Consider the following 20,833-nt stretch of genomic DNA (forward strand, 5'->3'; position numbering starts at 1 on the left):
AGCATATTCAAGTATATAGTCATATTATTTTAGGTCCCGTCTCATTCAGTAGTAACATCACAAATTCGAATGAAAAAACTTCTTCCTCTACACATATGCCTCTCACCCCTACTATGACCGATCCTGCAATCGTGGGTTTGAATCCCATCTTCCCCCTGACACTGTTTGTAGGTGTGACAGATGCAGTTGGTCTCAGCTCCTGGGTTCCAACTGTGTGGCAAACGTCTGACTTCAGGATCGGTATTTTCTCTTTTAAACATCACATAACTCAATCAATCATTAACGTTAAACTATCCATAACCGCTGTAGGGGAATCAATACACCTACATTTCTCCTTGGCAATGTGATAACCTTGACCGTATAGTAACCCTTTTAGGGTTTTATGTGGTCTAGAATGATTATAATACCCAGAATTGTTGTCGGGGAATTAGCTTTTAGACCGCACACCTTCAAAATATCCCAGAGAAGCATCAATTAGTGGCCAGTCTTGAATCGGTGTATTTCATGAGCCATCACATAATAAAATATTAGCAATATTTCACGCTTGTACAAATAATACATATAATAACCTTGTGAATTAACAACTACATAAACCTAACAGACAAAATACCTTACAATAAACAATTCCAAGGATTACACAGAAGTGAGGTCAGCACAGCTGAGAAATAAGCGTAGAGACTGATGAGGTAACGCTACAGTAAGACACGTAGTACATGTGCCATCAATTACTAAATTGATCTTCTGTTTGTGGAGGTCGTAAATGATACTTCCCAACAGAACACAACAAAATGAGTGAAGTACCCCGAATAAAGGCCGTTATATATACCGCCGATGCTCTCAGAGTTCGTGATATGGACGCACATTCAACTGACTAATCCTTAAACAATACTTACAAATGTTGCTAATCTACACTGTTGCCTATCTGAATCTTGAGATTACCAGCGTAGCTTCAAAGACTTGAGAATGCAGAAATGACTTAAATTATCTAACAGTTATCATAGAGTAATCTTTACGTTTCTCTCTGAACATGTAGTCTTAACGATTAGTGCATAACGCTTATCAAGTTGCGTAGTAATTAAGAGGAGCGCATATCTCTCAATGACGCATTAATATACTTAGAACGGACCATGCATGTAATATTAAAGCTTAACACACAATGCTAATTATCTTATAACTTGGAAAATGAAGATCACCAATAACAGATACACCGTTCAGTATTCTCGTTTTTGAGTAAAATATACAAACTGGGTTGTTTAGTTTGGCTCTATAAACTCAGAAATATTTATCTATAAATGTAACACCGAGGAAAATATGGGGTATTTTAGAACTATGATAGCAAGAAGAGAGTGCTCGGAGATGTGCCTAACAAAGTACATTTCCCCAAAAGAGAAATAATGGAATACTATGAATTCTGTTAGACGCTTTCGGGACTAAGACGTTAAGCTTAGCTGACCAATGTAACCTTTTTAATCGTTTACAAAGCGAATACTGACTACCACGAACTATTCACGTGGAGGGATGCCTGGTTTACAGTGACCCATTCATACAATGTCCATCATGTTTTCGCCTTTCAATCCCGATGGACTTGTTTTGGAAGTGATCGAAACTGACTTTTCTTAGGAGTTGATGTCATCAAAACTAGTCATATACAGAACTGAGTACTATTTCAAGCAGCGGAATATTATCCAACAATTCCTAGACACATGTATAAGAATCTGATGTGAAACCCACAAGCAGGAAAGAAATGTTCACAAAGTTGACAAATGTACTCTAAAACTGGAAGCTAACGTCAAATATCACAATCCAAACAAACACAATGATTTTTTTACCAAAGGAAACCTTGCTTCCCCACAGATAAAAAAAATGTTTTCGTGTTTTATTGGTAAAAGGTGCTTGCATTATGTAAAAAACAATATGAGTATTATCTGTCACGATGTGTGTATATACTTACTTTCGTTTCTATTTTTTGCATGCCCTCATGAAAACAGGAAGTTTGAAGTTGTGAAGAAAGTACCTCTGTGTCCAGGCTTAAACTTGGAAAGCGTTTCTTCAGCTCTTGCGCTTTTTTCCACTATGTCTACACGTGCATGAACATTATGTAAATTTTTAATCAACCATGAGTTGTTTTAGAGATATTTCTTTCCATGATCATCTGAAAGCATAGTGTTTGACTCTAACCTAAAAGCACCTAAAGTGTAGGTGTCTTTTATGTCTAGTTACAGTGTTTGACTCCAGTATTGTGCAGGTGTACTTGTTACATTTGAGGTAATTGCTATTGCTCTTGGATACACATATTGATTTATTATAATTATAGCAATGCTAAAATCAAGTAACACGTGGCTTCTGAAATTCATTTATAATGGAATAATTCCAGAGGGAACCACAAAGTGATTGGCACAGAAACAGTCAATTGAAGTTCAAAAGACTTTTTGTGATCCTTTCACAAGACCGACAGTGCAGCCAAGAAACCATGTGCTATCTGCACTTATACAAAGAAAGTGTTGCATGTATGTGTGCGTAACATATGTTATATTAAGCATTAAATTTTCATAGTAAAGTACAAATTCTAGGACTTATATTGTTTTACCTAAGTCCCATCCGGGGTTCGAACCCACACTCTCAGAGTCAGGCACCAAATCGAGAACGCACACAGTCAGCCGCCTAACCGGCTCAGCCTCCGCGACTTCCACAAAAATAAAAGCCGAACAACTGGTAGTCTAGACTGCGGGCCTTGTGTACCCCTCTGACAACTGTTATGTATGTGGGTGGGTGGAAAGTGTCAGGGACACTACTTTTGAAACAAGGTCCCAAAATAAGATGCCAATATTTAAATAGTCCAAACTCGATGTGTCATTAAGGTTCATGAACTTTAGACAGAAGGTACAGTCAAGTCGGCTCTTTTGCTTTGCAACAATGAACAGACATTTGTTGCTGTCCTTTTTACTCCTTAGTGAATGGGGCATTGTGACAAAAATATCAGTTTTTGCACTGAATGTTTGTTAAACAAATTGACTGTAGAAACCCAGACAGCTGTTTTGATGGGAAATACACCATATGCCCCCTGCATTGTCGATGCATAATGGAGTCTGTCCCAGTAACACAGTGACGGTCCCGCCAACAGCCTATCTGCAGTGCTAGTCAAGGACGACAATGAGACTTCCCAGACACCTAACACAGAACATATGTATGTAGGATATATTATACGTACATAATCAGATTAACGTGTCAGTCTGACATGGTTCAATGCTGGGGTCCTAAACAGTAGGTCGCGCACATGAGAAAAGGCTGGTAAGCCTGCCTGCAAAAGGGTGTGACAAGATGGTGTTATCATGTCAGAACATCAGCACACCCACTAGCACATTAGGCAAATCAGACAGCAATAACGCTTGGGCAGATGACAGGAATGACTCACTTCAGACAAGTGACATCGGCTACTCATCACTAACAAGAACTACTATCTCTGGATGATCGACCAGGAACTCTTCATTCAAGCCTACCATGTACTACATGTATCTGTAATCGACGCTGGGCCAAGGACAGACAGAACTTAACACGGTTAAGGTCATGTCCAATCCAATCTGTGACTGCCTTTGGCAGTTTGATCAAAGGTACGTACTAGGTCTCTGATTAGTACGACAAGTAGAACTGAGTCACGAGAACCGTCTAAGAAGTCCTACACTGTGGCACCAGCAGCTGGTAAAAAACGTCAAAGTCAGAGAAACATCGGTCTCAATTATCTGCCGAAACACATTCAAAGAACCAAAAAGACCAAATAGTGGCGAGAGTGATGTGAATGGTTCACTCAACAACCTTCATGTCCCCAGACTGTTCTAGCATATACTTCAAATGTGATGTTTATCCCGCTAAATCTATGCTTACATGTATATTCCCAAAGATTCATACATCCGAGTGACAGAGAACAAGGTTGAGGAGCGCGACAAAATCAGGTCATGTTCCCATGGAAAATGCTGCAGATGGAGGAGTTGCCTGCAGCGGGATGTAGTGAGAAGGTGCTGTCACGTTAGCGCTCTGGCTCTTCGACCAACTCTTCGAGCAACACAGTAGGCAAGTCAGGCAGGCAGATAACAAAGACGTCGGCGATGTAGTTGACAGGTACGACTCCCTCGAGATCTGTGACGTCAAGTACACATCACTTACAATAACTACACAGTTTTCGAGATCGATGGTGAAATGAAAACCATCAGAGGCACATCCACGCTGATGTTGACGTACAGAGTATAGAGTATAGATTGGGAGTAAAAAGGTTTAATTATTTATTAATTGTCAGTTGCAGTCAATATTTTGTGGATCGCCAAATCCTCATATTTCAGACATATATGGAATAACTCCTATCGCTTAGTGTTCATAGCCTGGTGTCTTTCTGAAGCACCTCCATGTATACTTGGAGTGTACGACCTTAGTGAAACAAAATGCAGGTAAAATGATTATGAATATTTTGTTATGTTATTTTTATATTGACTTTACAGAGATACATCATGGGATAAACACAATTCATTAAAAACTCTTCCTTTATCACACCGTGATGAAATATCAGTGTCGCAAACTATATTGAGATTCAATAATTTATACTGATTGCAGCATGCTAAAGGCACAACAATCAAAAGTACATAGGAAGGGATGATGACATATATACTTATATACATGTAACATATATATGCCTGTAACTAGGTCTTCGTGAGCCAAATATTGCATTTCTACCTTTCCTGTCAGTAAATCACTGATGACGCCCACGTCATGACGTTAAACGGGGCTAAATAGAGGTAAAACGTTAACAAGACATTTAAGTCAGTGTTCCGATTAAGTAAACAGTTTGCAGTCGACAATTTCGAGCTGGGACACTGAAATGTAGCTAACTGTATGTCTCTCGTAAGAAAGCAGTGACGGCAAATGGTTTACACTAGTAATGCCAGCATGCCAGCAATTTCATCCCCGAGTGAGTGAGTGAGTGGAGATGTTAAGTCAAGTAGGCACAATTTCAACCAAATCGTGACTGTATCAAGTTATATATTAATAATAGACAAAGGACACGACTAGATAATCATAAACACAGTGAGTGAGTGAGTGTGACATAACGCTGCTTTTAACAATATTCCAGAAATGGTACGGCTAGGGACACCAGAAATGGACTTCATACACTGTACCCATGTGGGGAATCGAACCCGGGTGTCTGGCATGACGAGTCTTTGCGTTAACCACTAGGCTACCACACCGCACAACACATAGAGAATTAAAACTATCCTGGAACTCTGTTATTGACAAGACAATATAAACGGGCTGGAGATCACCATCAACTCATCACTGGCGACATCATTTAATGCATACTCATGATGGATGGGAAACAAGGCGCTGGTGGCATGCCACAACCTCAAGACTACCCATCCCCGTTGACAGTGAAGAGAAATCTTTAACTAAGTTATAATATCTTAACGACATAGTTACTACTAAACGTCAGGAATGTTACAAATATTCATCCCTAATATACTTTGGTGCCGTCAAAAACAAGTATGTACGTTCGAGTTATGGGACTCTACGAAACCTCAACATGATAGATGAAAATATGTCTGACGATATATTTTTCCGTTAGTATCATTTTGATTTGATCTCGACTGAAACGAAACCATGAGTGGATATAATTCACGAAACATCATGCCAGCAATCAATAACCAGCAATGATATCTGGTGATAAATCGTTCCATTATATGTTTTGCCAGTCAACTTTATTGCCTTCTGTTGACAGAATTCCAATGCAGAGTGTCCGTTCTCTTACAAATTTGCAAAGAAAGAGTGAAAGTGTGTTCCGTGAGTTATAGATCATACCAGAGATTGCAGGCTGTTCCTCGACGTCCGTCCCAGATACGTCAACTTTCCTGTTTTCCTGCGATACCGAGAAACCTGGATCGTTTTTCATTTGTTCTTATCATGAGCTTGGAGTGTCATAATTATTTCACGCAATGTATTGCTTGGTCTCAGACCACCCTTCAAGAGAAGAACCTAAAAGTCCCCCTGTCGCTTCATTTCGTTTCCACTAAACATTGGTACTCTGTATCTTGTAAATGTGTTGCGACAAAACTTTGTAAATCCACTGGCACTTGTTCACCATAGGGACGAGTGTCCATGTTATAGAGTCTGGTCTATTTCGTCGCCGGGAAATCTTCTGTTTGGGATTTCATGGCGCATTATTTTCACAAATGAAGAATCATAGTCACAACATTTGTCTGTAGAAGTTTGCCTTACGCCTCGGGTGAAAACTATTATAAATACTTTACTGAGTAAATCCAGCTCTATTTCTCCTGTAACATGTTCGGAATTTGATCGCGAAACTTTGACTGAAACGTTCATTTTGTAAGGAAACTGAGTCTGTACTGCTGTAGATATTCCAAAATACCGAATGATATACATTATATCATTAACATCCGGTGTATATTGGATATTATACAAGCTCCCCGCGTGGATCTGTGTTACAATAGGGCTAATGGAAGGTGTGGTAGGCGAATACAGTTAATAAGCTGGTCAGGTTCGGTGACCTGTCTGATTGCATGTCATGTTACCCCTATAGCATGTTCATGATATCTACCGCGAGATCTCATACACGATTCTGCATGGGCCACTGTGATAGAGCCGGAATGTTGTTGTCTGTATGAAGTGTAAACAACCATGTAAACAGGATACTGAAGCCGTGGATAACAAGCACAAACTCATAATCTGATAAAACTTTCACATCTTGCTGTACCAACACGCATACTCAGACCACTCTAGATCAAGTTTGGTTAGCTGGCAAATCTCTTGGTGGCGTCGCATTATAGGAATATGGCTTCGTGTTAGATTGGATGAAACTAAATCAGTTCTCTGTAATCGCATTGAAACAAGAAAAGTGGCTATGTTTTTCATCCTTAAAAGTGTTTTACAATGACATATGATTTACACTACATATGTAATTGGAGTTGGCTACTCTCCTACTGGACATGTAGTATAAACTTAGAGTATGACATGCATATATCAAGCCCAACAAGGTATCAGAGCCTACTTGATGATTGCTCGACGGGCTTCATATAAGTAGTGTGTAGTTATACCCCACTTTGCTGGGTTCATTCCCGGGAAGAACTGTCATGTTTAAAAACTACTACAAATTAGTGGAGCATGCAAGGATTTTCAAGTCGACTGTCCCTGGAGAACAACAGAGTTTCTGTGTGATTTTAAGCACCTGGATGCTACTTAATTGTCAGCCGGTAAATAAAAGAAATACTCCCATGAACCATTATTTACACCACTTTAGAAAAATATCACATTTTTATCCGTGACCATTTTATCGATAATAAACAATTTATATTCGTTGAATGTCATTATTCTCATAGAAACTTTATTTTCACAAGATAACATTTAATGTGTATTGTGTGTGCAACAGACATCGTCAAATCATTACTGGTCACGTATAACGGTGTTAAGAACATATAGAATCTGTCACTAGCCATTGGGGTTTATGACCCAAATATAGCCACTAATCCTTCCTACACGTACCTGGCACGAATAACTTATGGTAGTTTACAAACACTTAAACAGCGCATATGGGAATAGTTCATTTCACAACTTAAAAGTTTCAGACTATTACCTGAAAGTCTCCGGTGGGTAGGACATACTCTAAGAATACCCATACATTTTCTAATTACAGACAGACAGACAGACAGACAGATCTATTCAATAAAGAGTCCTTAGGCCCATGATGCAAACTTTTTGGTGATATCATGTAGTCCAAAAATAAACTTCACAAAATGTCAAGTTTTAAAAATAATGAATTATTTTCGTACAAATGACGTCAGTGCCAAATCAGGCTTTGCACATACAGTCGATCACGTGATCTTCGAAGTTTTCTTTATTTGCACCTGTTTGCACTGGCCCCAAGAATTGAAAAACACTTTTAAAGCACAGTTCTAACGGTACTTTAAGTGTCACGATTGTCAAATGTGCAACGTGAAAGTGCCGTTGGCATGTTGCAAGCGGGAAGATCAGTTATTGACGTGGCAAGAGCAATGGGATGCAGCCGTCGTACTGTGTATGACTTGCGCGGTCATCTACAACAAACTGGCACCACTTTTGATCGCCCAAGTTCGGGTCGTCCACGTGTGACGTCACGAGCAGAAGACTGTCAAATCGTCCTACGTCACCTATGTGACAGATTTCTGCCGGCTACACGAACCAGGGCTGACATGTTTAGAGGGCGACTGTCCTCACACACCATTCGAATTGGTGGCGGGCTGCCAATCTCCGTTCTCGACGTCCATATTGTGACTTGACATTCCGTATACCCATATTTTGGAACGGCGGTGTAGACTAATGGAACTCAATGTGACACTGTCAGTGTATCAAGTGCATCACACAGATCACAGCATTGAAATAATAACAATTTAACCATCTTACCATCTCTTGTTCTTTTATAGTGCCAAGAAGAAAGAAGATAAACTGCCGACAAGAAATAAGGGAACTGATGAAATGACTGTGAATGGGAAATTGCCCTGAATGTTCACTAAACCAAATTTGGGAGTGAAGTTCAGCCATGTTGGGCAGACCCATTCACGTAACCTTGATGGCATACTGTTGATTAATTTTCGGCCCTTGAAAGGCCGCCTCGCTTCGTCCTACAGTCCTACATACAGAGCCGGGGTTTAACGGTTGAGTGTGAAATCCGTCGCCCAGTGAGTGCATTAATGATGGTGAGTTCTCCAATGCGTTTACAGAGGTTAACTTCTGTGTGCACGTGCAGCACGTGTTGATAATGCATCATGTGGAATTTCATTGTCTTTGGATGTTGCGTACTGGTGCAACGCTACACACCATTTCACCTCAACGTTTGCTGCATTCAGTTTCTTAGTTCCCTTATTTATTATCGATGGTAATGTTGATTCTCTTCATATGACATTATCTTACGTATTTCGGCCGTCATAACAGGAAGAATTATCCTAATTATAATTGTCTGCATTTGAGATGATGCCATCTCTATATACACCAGCTGTCACAGTCAGAATCTTGAGTCCCACCTTCCTCTAAACCTATATCTATCCTCTCATCATCAGTAACTTCCTGGAATTCTTGGGGGTGGAGCATCCTCCTTAGCCTGAGGTTTTGCTTTCAACCAGTGTTGAATCACCAGCAAGGGTCATACTCTGGCACTTCAGAATCTGAACAATGACGTTAATGTTTAAAATTTAGTTGGTTATCTGTAACAATATGCATATGACTATTTGTTTATGTATTTGAGGACGATGTTGTCACTAAAAGGAGCAACTAGGAATTCAGCAAACATGATCAATTCCAAATTACCACTAGCCAGATACACCACCTTTTGACAGGCCCGGGCAAATGTCAACTAGCATTTTGCTAGCGGGCGGACAGTTATTTCCAGCACTGACGTATAACAATTGCTTCTTTTCTCTATCCTTTCTGGCAATATATCACATAAAGCCCGAACTTTAATTTCACCTGGCTAAGCATACATTGTATATGGGAAATGGTAAACGTAACATCGGCATGTAAGGGGACTTTGCACTTGACAGAATGTCTTGGGTGGACTCCATGGTTACACGTCTGACCTACGTCGAACGAGTTGGAACATTTTTCGTACATATGATCGCCTTGTGACTCTATATCCTCTATACGTAAGGTATCACATCTCCCCTCTGTTGCAACACATATCCGCATGGTCCGTCTCTATATCACTTTCTCTCATCCTGCGGTAAATAGGATATATTTAGATTATCAGTGTAATTACACTGAATTTGTTTTAGTGCCCTGCCATTTGATTCAGTCTCAATGCGTATAGGTCAGGTAGAGAATTGTTCCTGGCCAATTATCATAACAGAGGGAAGATATCATAACTTGGGTAGTAGACGATTGTTTCGTGGTTGCCTTTAAAATGTAAATATAGTCTTTTGTACGGCACAACACTTACGGGACCGGTGGGGTAGCCTAGTGGTTAAAACGTTCGCTCGTTACGCCGAAGACCCGGGTTCGATTCCCCACATGGGTACAACGTGTGAGGCCCATTTTCTGGGGTCCCCCGCCGTGATACCGCTGGAATATTGCTAAAAGCGGCGTAAACTCACTCACTCACTTATGTTTTGGCAGAAGTAACACATATTAGTTGTGCATTGCTTAATGTTTTACTAAGTTATGATTTAGAAATACTTCTGGAGTCGCACAGCTGAACCAGCAGATGCCGATGTTTTCGTCTCATTTAACTGTAGAGTGAAAGGTTTTTCCGCCAGTCATGCCCATGACCCAATACTTACTGGGCAAAGCATAGGTAACTCGTGACTTCAAAATACCTTGATGAGTTTGATGTCAAAACCACAGACTGACAGTGATAATAAACCCTGATCCGTCACCAATACATTTACAACGCTGTCAATTCGGGTCACAAAGTGTTAACACGCTGAGATATAACAGCTATTCTGTTGTAATACATGATAAGCCACCTCGATGTCGTGTGATAGTTTTGCCAAATGGAAACTTGAAACCCTTCAAATGTCACCTAGCTCTGTCCGACCATCATGGGACTAAGGTGAAATATGAAATGACAACGTTGACATTTACGTTAACATTCTCGTGCAATAAGAATATTACATGTTGTTTTGGTGCCAATGGTGATAATGACGATAAATGTTGAAGAATTTTTCTTTGACATTCCTTAAAGACTGATGGTTTATTTATCCAACTCATTCAAACGTTAACCGGCATGCTCTGTTTTGATATTCTCATTAGTTATTGTTTATTTCGCTTTCGAATAAATTGTACTTGTTTCAAATACCGTTACTTAAGACACACATTTCAAAGTTTTCAATGACGTCGAATTTTATACAACTACACCGGGTAATAACACCCTCCTCAAGTAATAACAACAATATTGTACATTCGACTGCTTCTTTTCATTCTTCGTATGATGAAACCATGATGAAATTGAATAAAAGTGTACAAAGGATGCACTTGTTGTTGTTTTTCTCTGGTCTGTTGTTTCAGAACGTGTTAAAATAGGTAAACACAGAACCAGATTCTGAAAACAGGAAATGACACCGTAAGATTGATACGTAATCAATATGTGATATTGAAACATCCATGTTTATGTTTACACTAAAATATGGCAAGACAATTGGTCAAGTTAACAACAGCTATAAGCGACAGGCTCCAGGGATAAATGTTGGTCCATCCAGAATAACGTCACCCTTGAATGTCTTGAAAGAGGGCATGGTTCATGTCCACAAATCAAAAGTAGTGTTGGAAGATGGCAGGAATTCTGAGTCTTGGAATAGGTTCCTATATCTCACTAGGAAAGTAGATAATAAAAATCCAACTGGGGGTCAAAGAAGGCCTCTAATCGCTCTCCCGCCCTTCATATACTGGACCAGCAAACCGTGTAGAAAATGTCGTTTGTCGAACCGTCTAGAACAAGCAATGCTGTCTGATGTATACACCAGGGCCATGTTCCTCAAAACGATCGTAGCACTTAGATGATCATAACTCCCACACTTTAACATAGACTTACGACAGTCGCAGCGTTACCGTCGCTTTGAGGAAGGGGGCCCACAGCAGATAACAATTTGTCCGGTACGTAGCCTGTCTGGAAACATTTGTTGTCGACTGCGGTTCACATCTAGTCAGGAAGAGGACTTGATATGGTATTAGTAGTAGTTCCACGACATGACATGAGTTGCTAATACCAGCATGTTATTTATAACAGTCACTACAGCCAGTATTCAACATATATACATAGACAGTCAGGCGTAAAACATGGTACAGTCTCAAAATAGCAAACTCTAACTTGTAGTAATATATAGAAGGTCACTTTAAAAACAGTAATACATGGTACAACAATTTGAAACCATATAGCATACTCCAATATGTAGTCATGTCAGTTTAGGTCCCGTAACATTCGGTAGTAACATCACAAATTTGAAATAAAAAATTCTTCCTCTTCACATATGCCTCTCACCCCTACTAAGATCGCAGATATTCATTAAAAATCCAGTTACACAGTCATTTACAATATGTCCGATCAGGAAATAAACTACAACTTGTCGTTATTTACTTGCTTTGTTCAAATCATCCAATCATTAAAATGATATTACGTCTCTCGTGATCTCATTACAGTTTGAAAGTTTTATTAAGAGACCCTACATTAACACTTTGTCAGACTTCAGTAGACGTTGTTCCAAGTCCACCTCTCCGGTGAAAAAGGGTGTTCGTGAAGCCGTGCATCAATCCCGACCCAACTCGCTGTCTTCGTGTGATCTATCGCCTGTCGTATATTCCTGCAGTACCGAGGAACCTGATTCATTTTATTTTTTCTAATTTTGATTCGTTCATAAGATGGGTTACCCAACAGCCAGTCATCTCAATGAATTACTCCATATATCATCTGCTGCAGTAGCACCAAGGTCGGAGTAATTGTTGACACGTGTTCCTTCAAATGCCGTAATTTTTAAACATATACCATTTCTGAATAACGAGGAACGAAATGTTGTCCTAAAATGTATGATGTGACTGCACCGAAAACAGTAGCCTGGGGCAAGGGGTTGGTAACAGTACTTGTCGTCATTGGTAACTGTACTTTGACTAAGAACATAGTATACGATTTCAGGACCTAACATAATATTATATCTCAGGTAATCCCATGTTTATCCATACTATAATGGTTATTTTACAGACTGAGTGTGATGAATTTATTCATTCCAATCGTGGGTTTGAATCCCATATTCTCCCTGACACTGTTTGTAGGCGTTGTTAGCTCCTGGGTTCAATTACTGGAGATGGAATCACAATGACAGTATACAATAGCGATACAAACATACTGGCGATCTTGTGATACAGCAGTTAAGTCAGTGATGAAAATATTAAAGGTCACATGCAACCAAAAAATCAAACATAATTAAAACACATTTATCACTTATTCATGACATATAATATACATTGATGCTTTTAAAAAACAAATAAACACAATTATAAGCGTACAATCGCGGTTCAAAAGTGCAATATTTTGTACTTTGGCTTACTTCCCCCGAAACGAAGCCCTCGGGAGACCGAACCCAGTCATAGCGGGTGGATATGCATTCAAGTGTAACGACGGCTTCCGATTGGCTGTTTCATTTGCTGATATGCTGAGGGTTCATTGTTTGTACAGAAAGATGATCTGTTTGATGGGCATTTTAATCACAAGAAAGTAAGATTCTTTATGGATAACAACTTCTTGTTGTGTACTTGATGCGTCGTTTCAGTATGGATTCATTTACTGTTGTCAAACAAAATCATATACACGAAAAGAAGCCGTTATCCATGAAGAATGTATATAGAGATGTTGGGTTTGGAAAATACATGTTCTCTGAATTTGCACTCGATCCAATAAAAAATCATGTCAGTAGAGATAGTAAACTACTGCGTGGCTGGAATCTGTCATTCGTCCAAGTACAAAGCAGGACTTGAAACTGACAAGAGTTTGCACCAGTTATCACACGTGCCTAATTACATAATGTGGCAGACACGGGACTCGGGTGCACGAGTCATAAATCAACTTATTTTCTTTATGTCGTATAGTCTGATAGGTGTTAAGTTCAAATTGCACGTGGTCAATGACTGAAGCTGTGTATTGCATGTTGTCTTTAGCAGACAGGCAGACAGACATATAGGTGTGAATAAACCAGACATTGAACTTTCTCTGTGACAGAGACTGCTTACCACAATTAGCAAGTTGTTTCACGTAACGAGTAGATTAATTACTTGTTTGTGTACACATCCAAGATTAGACTACTGCTCACGACCTCAGACGCTGGGCATGCATACTGTTGCATGCTCCGCGAACCTATTCACTGCGCATGCGTCATGGACGCAGCGCAGCACAGCAGTTGAAACCAGTTTTTCCCCCAGCGCTGGGGGGAATTTAGTGAAACGTTTGAACTCCGATTTCGCGGGCTTTTTTTTCATCGCGTTTTTTTCAACTTTATAGGTTGAATTGGCATTTTTTATGATTTGTTTCGGTAAGTGCATACCGAGAGGTACCAGAATCTGCAAACTTGTGTTTTACGTTGCATGTGACCTTTAACCTAGCTGTCATCAAGCTTCTAACAGAGTCTTAGGCTAGGAATACAGGGTGAAAGATGATCTTCACATAACTGCTGTTCCTGGTGAAATACGATTTGTAGTACAGAAGTAATACAGAAATAAATGCCCCCTTTATCTGTATTGAAAGCTATAGTTTATAAATCACCAAAGGGCGCAATATTGTTTCAGATTCAGTGTCGAACTCAGGACCTTAGATACCAGGTAGAACACCTTCTTTACATTACCTACGAAGCTAACCCTGTCAGTAAGTTAGAAAGTCGTGGGCCTGAAACGTGTATTTTTATCAAGGGCAACCTTGTTTGCCCACAGTTTAAAAAAAAACAATTTGTTACAACAATATGAGTATTATCTGTCACGATGTGTGTATATACTTACTTTCTTTTCCTTTTTTGTAACAGGACGTTTGAAGCTGTGAAGAGAGTACCTCCGGGCTTAAACCTTGAAAGCGTTTCTCCACCTTTAAGCAGCTACACGTGCATGAACATTATGTAAATTCTTAATCAACCAAGAGTTGTTTCAGAAACATTTCCTTTCCATGATCATCTGAAAACACAGTGTTTGACTCTAACAAAAAGTACCTAAAGTGTAGGTGTCTTTTATGTCTAGTTACAGTGTTTGACTCCAGTATTGTGCAGGTGTACTTGGTACATTTGAGGTAATTGCTATTGCTCTTGGATACACATATTGATTTATTATAATTATGGCAATCCTGAAATCAAGTAACACGTGGCTTCTGAAATTTGTCATTTATAATGAAATAATACCAGAGGGAACCACAAAGTGCCTGGCACAGAAACAGTCAATTGAAGTTCAAAAGACTTTTTGTGATCCATTCACAAGACCGACAGTAAAACATGTGTTATCTGCACTTATACAAAGAAAGTGTTGCATGTATGTGTGCGTAACATATGTCATGTTTGGGATTATACTTTCTTAGTAATTACAAATTCTAGTACTTATATTGTTTTTAGCTAAATCCCATCCGGGAAAGTCGGACAACTGGTAATCTAGATTGCGGGCGTTGTGTAACCCTCTGACAAGTGTTATGTATGTATTAAAGTTCATGAGCTTTAAGGCAGAGGGTACAAAACACAGTCAAGTCACCTCTTTTACCCTCCAAACAATGATGAACAGACATTTGTTGTTGTCCTTTTAATTGTTAGTGAATGGGGCATTGTGACGAAATATGCCCCCTGCATTGTCGATGCACAATTCAGTCTGTCCCAGTACCACAGTGACGATCCCGCCAACAGCCTATCTGCAATGCTAGTCAAGGACGACAGTGCGTCAGACTGAGAGCTTCCCAGACACTTAACACAGAACATATGTATGCAGGATTATATGTACATAATATATCAGATTAACGTGTCAGTCTGACCTGGTTCAATGCTGGGGTCCTAAACAGTAGGTCGCGCACATGAGAAAAGGCTGGTAAGCCCGCCTGCAAAAGGGTGTGACAAGAGTGTGTTATCATGTCAGAACATCAGCACACCCGCTACTACATTAGACAAGTCAGGCAGCAATAACGATTGTGTAGATGACAGGAATGACTCACTTCAGACAAGCGACGTCGGCTACTCATCACTAACAAGAACTACTATCCGTGGATGATCGACCAGGAACACTCTTCATTAAAGCCTACCATGTACTATCTGTAATCGACGCTGGGCCAAGGACAGACAGAACTTAACATGGTTAAGGTCATGTCCAATCCAATCTGTGACTGCCTTTAGCAGTTTGATCAAAGGTACGTACTAGGTCTCTGATTAGTACGACAAGTAGAACTGAGTCACGAGAACCGTCTAAGAAGTCCTACACTGTGGCACCAGCAGCTGGTAAAAAACGTCAAAGTCAGAGAAACATCGGTCTCAATTATCTGCCGAAACACATTCAAAGAACCAAAAAGGCCAACTAGTGGCGAGAGTGATGTAAATGGTTCACTCAACAACCTTCACATCACCAGACTGTTCTAGCATATACTTCAAATGTGATGTTTATCCCGCTAAATCTATGCTTACATGTATATTCCCAAAGATTCATACATCCGAGTGACAGTGAACAAGGTTGAGGAGCGCGACAAAATCAGGTCATGTTCCCATGGAAAATGCTGCAGATGGAGGAGTTGCCTGTAGCGGGATATATTGAGAAGGTGCTGTCACGTTAGCGCTCTGGCTCTTCGACCAACTCTTCGAGCAACACAGTAGGCAAGTCAGGCAGGCAGATAACAAAGACGTCGGCGATGTAGTTGACAGGTACGACTCCCTCGAGATCTGTGACGTCAAGTACATATCACTTACAATAACTATACAGTTTTGGAGATTGATGGTGAAATGAAAACCATCAGAGGAGGCATGTCCCAGCTGATGTCGGCGCCAGATTAAAGATCATGGGGAAAGGTTTAATTATTTATTAATTGTCAGTGGCAGTTTTACATTTTGTGGATCGCCAAATCCTCATATTTCAGACATATATGGAGTAACTCCTATCATTCAGTGCTCATAGCATGGTGTCTTTCTGAAGCACCTCCATGTATACTTAGATTGTACGACCTTAGTGAAACAAAATGCAGGTAAAATGATTATGAATATTTTTTAATGTTATTTTTATATTGACTTTACAGAGATACATCATGGGATTAACACAATTCATTAAAAATACTTCCTTTATCACACCGTGATGAAATATCAGCGTCGCAAACTATATTGAGATTCAATAATTTATACTGACTGCAGCATGCTAAAGGCACAACAATCAAAAGTACATAGAAAGGGATGATGACATATATACTTATATACATGTAACATATATATGCCTGTAACTAGGTCTTCGTGAGCCAAATATTGCATTTCTACCTTTCCTGTCAGTAAATCACTGATGACGCCCACGTCATGACGATAATAGGGGCTAAATAGAGGTAAAGCGTTTAAGTCAGTGTTCCGATTAAGTAAACAGTTTGTAGTCGACAATTTCGAGCTGGGGCATTGAAATGCAGCTGACTGTATGTCTCTCATAAGAAAACAGTGACGGCAAATGGTTTACACTAGTAATGCCAGCATGCCAGCAATTTCATCCCCGAGTGAGTGAGTGAGTGAAGATGTTAAGTCAAGTAGGCACAATTTCAACCAAATCGTGACTGTATCAAGTTATATATTAATAATAGACAAAAGACACGATCATAAACACAGTGAGTGAGTGAGTGAGTGTGACATAACGCTGCATTTAACAATATTCCAGAAATGGTACGGCTAGAGACACCAAAAACGGACTTCATACACTGTACCCATGTGGGGAATCGAACCCGGGTCTTTGGCATGAAGAGTCATTACGCTAACCACTAGGCTACCACACCACCCAACAGATACAGAATTAAAACTATCCTGGAACTCTGTTATTGACAAGACAATATAAACGGGCTGGAGATCACCATCAACTCATCACTGGCGACATCACTTAATGCATACCCACGATGGATGGGAAACAAGGCGCTGGTGGCATGCCACAACCTCACGGCTACCCACCCCCGCTGACAGTGAAGAAATACCTTTAAATGAGTTATAATATCTTAACGACATACTTACTTCTAAACGCCAGCAATGTTACAAATATTGATCCCTAATATACTTTGGTGCCGTCAAAAACAAGTATGTACGTTCGAGTTATGGGACTCAACAAAACCTCAACATGATAGATGAAAATATGTCTGACGATATATTTTTCCGTTAGTCTATTTCTGATTTGATCTCGACTGAAACGAAACCATGAGTGGATATAATTCACGAAACATCATGCCAGCAATCAATAACCAGCAATGATATCTGGTGATAAATCGTTCCATTATATGTTTTGCCAGTCAACTTTATTGCCTTCTGTTGACAGAATTCCAATGCAGAGTATCCGTTCTCTTACAAATTTGCAAAGAAAGAGTGAAAGTGTGTTCCATGAGTTATAGATCATACCAGAGATTGCAGGCTGTTCCTCGACGTCCGTCCCAGATAGATCAACTTTCCGAGGAACCTGGGTTGGTGCAATTTTTAAACTGTTCATTTGTTCTTATCATGAACCTTGAACATTATAATTATTTCACGCAATGTATTGTGTGACCACCCTTCAAGAGAAAGATCTCACAGTCCTCCTGTCGTTTCATTTCTTTTCCAGTAAACACTGGTTTTCAGTATGTTGTAAATGTGTTGCAACAAACCTTCTGGCCTATTCCGTAGCTGGGAGAGAAGATTAACTCACATCTTTCAAATCATCCACGAACTACCCAGCACTTCGCTTTCGCCAACTTATCATATTTCAATTAAGAGACTTCAAAGTTTCGAGACAAACGTCCTCTAGCAACCAGTAAAATAAGCAACCAATAAAATAACGATGTTAATACAGTACTATTTAGTATTAGTAGGTATTATACCTAATTATACACAAATTAACTTGAAGACGATACATAATTGTTAGCCAAGCGCCGGGTTAAAGACAGATCAGTGATTCATATTGAAAACAGATGCACCTATGCCCTACGAAGTTTTACAACAATCAAAGCCAGTTTTGTTATTAGTTGATAGTGTTTCGTAGCCTTTGTTGGTGAGAGTGTTACTTAGCTCTTCCTGCTTAATACATGCATTCATGAAAGTTGTAATAAAACCGGTGCCGGTATATATAGATATCTTTGTTGACATGAAAAACATTTGATGAATAACAATAACATCCCTTGTGATGTGCTATTAGTCTGTGGATGGGATTGCTACAACTTGAAACTATACAGGTAAGAAAACGTAATTTCCCGCAGTGAGCACTGTCTGATCTATAGTGTGGGTGGTAATAAAACAGTTTATTTTGAAAGAAAAACCCAAATGATTTGTTGTATGCTCGAAAAAGAGATAGAGTTTCCCAACAAATCTCCAACTTGCGTGCTCAAACACGTAAGTACCGTGAAGCCAGACATTGTCAAATCAATATCAACCTGAACTTGTCATGAGGCTGAAAGTAGCAATAGATACCTATAATATTGTATCAAACAAAGGTCACTGGAACAGGTATCCTGTCACATTTGTATTTTGTTTATTTTATTTTATTTTATTATTTTATTTTATTTTATTATTTTATTTTATTTTATTATTTTATTTTATTTTATTTTATTTTATTTTATTTTATTTTATTTTATTATTTTATTTTATTTTATTTTATTTTATTTTATTTTATTATTTTATTTTATTTTATTTTATTTTATTTTATTTTATTATTTTATTTTATTTTATTTTATTTTATTTTATTTTATTATTTTATTTTATTTTATTTTATTTTATTTTATTTTATTTTATTTTATTTTATTTTATTTTTTTAGTTTTTCATTTTATTTTATTGCCGCCAGAAAGTACAAATGCAAAACGTCACACCATTTCCAATGCAAGGAATACACCAACTGGAATCAAATAAGCCCAAAGTAAAGATAATCCGTCGAGAACAGCTGGCGTATCGGATCCCAAAGGACAGGGAAATTTGTGATGATTACCAGTTTGCCCAGTATTACCCACCTCACACAATATAAATGACATAATTACGGTTCGCCTTGAGTATCATGTTCACAAATTAGGCCTCGCAGTAGGTTAAGTCCTTGTACAAGATTTCATGACACAATGTGTTCACAAATACGGTGCCGTATTCAATAAATTCTCCTGTTTTGGATTTCATGGCGCATCATGTTCACAAGTGACGAATCATAGTCATTACATTTGTCTGTAGAGGTTCGCCTTACGTTTCGGGCGACAACTAAATACTTAGTAACCTTAGCTGTATATCTTCTGTATCATGTTATGAATGGCATTTGATAGCGAAACTTTCATTGAAATGTTTATTTTGGAAGCAAATTGAGTATGTACTGCTGTAGATATTCCAAAATACCGAATGATTGATGTACAATATATCATTAACATCCGGTACATATTGGAAATTATACATCCTCTTCGTGTGGATCTGTATAGGGCTAATGGAAGGTGTGGTAGGCGAATACATTTAATATCCTAGTCAGGCTCGGTGACCTGTCTGACTGCATGTCATGTTACCCCTATAGCATGTTCATGATATCTACCACGAGATTAATTTTCCCATACTCGATTCTGCATGGGCCACTGTGATAGAGCCGGAATATTGTTGTCTGTATACAGTGTAAACAACCATGTAAACAGGATATTGAAGCCGTGGATAACAACCACAAACTCATGATCTGATAAAACTTTCACATCTTGCTGTACCAACACCCATACTCAGACCACTCTAGAACAAATTTAGTTAGCTGGCAAATCTCTTAATGGCGTCGCATTATAGGAATATGGCTTCGTGTTAGATTGGATGAGACTAAATCTGCTCATTGTAATCGCAAGGAAACGGGGAGAGTGGCTGTGTACGTGCTTTTCATCATTTCTTCTTTAAAAAATATTATTACCAATTACAGGGATGGGTTAATGTTTTAACAATAAGTTTACAATGACATACACCACAAGACGTAGGTATTGTTACGAGTGTGTATTTTCTGTATATTTTTGTTATCAATTAAGTAATAATTATTATTGGGTCACAACATTTAGTGCTTTGAACATTAAACATGATGGGTCACATTTCGTTTTAATAGCTGGTCAACACTTTTAGCATTCTGGTTTTCCGGAATTTATCTGCTCCTAGTTTTTGACGTGTTTACTTTCAGGAGACTTATTCTTGG

This window comes from Haliotis asinina, chromosome 7 (genome assembly GCF_037392515.1).
Source record: "Haliotis asinina isolate JCU_RB_2024 chromosome 7, JCU_Hal_asi_v2, whole genome shotgun sequence".
NCBI lineage: Eukaryota > Metazoa > Mollusca > Gastropoda > Lepetellida > Haliotidae > Haliotis > Haliotis asinina.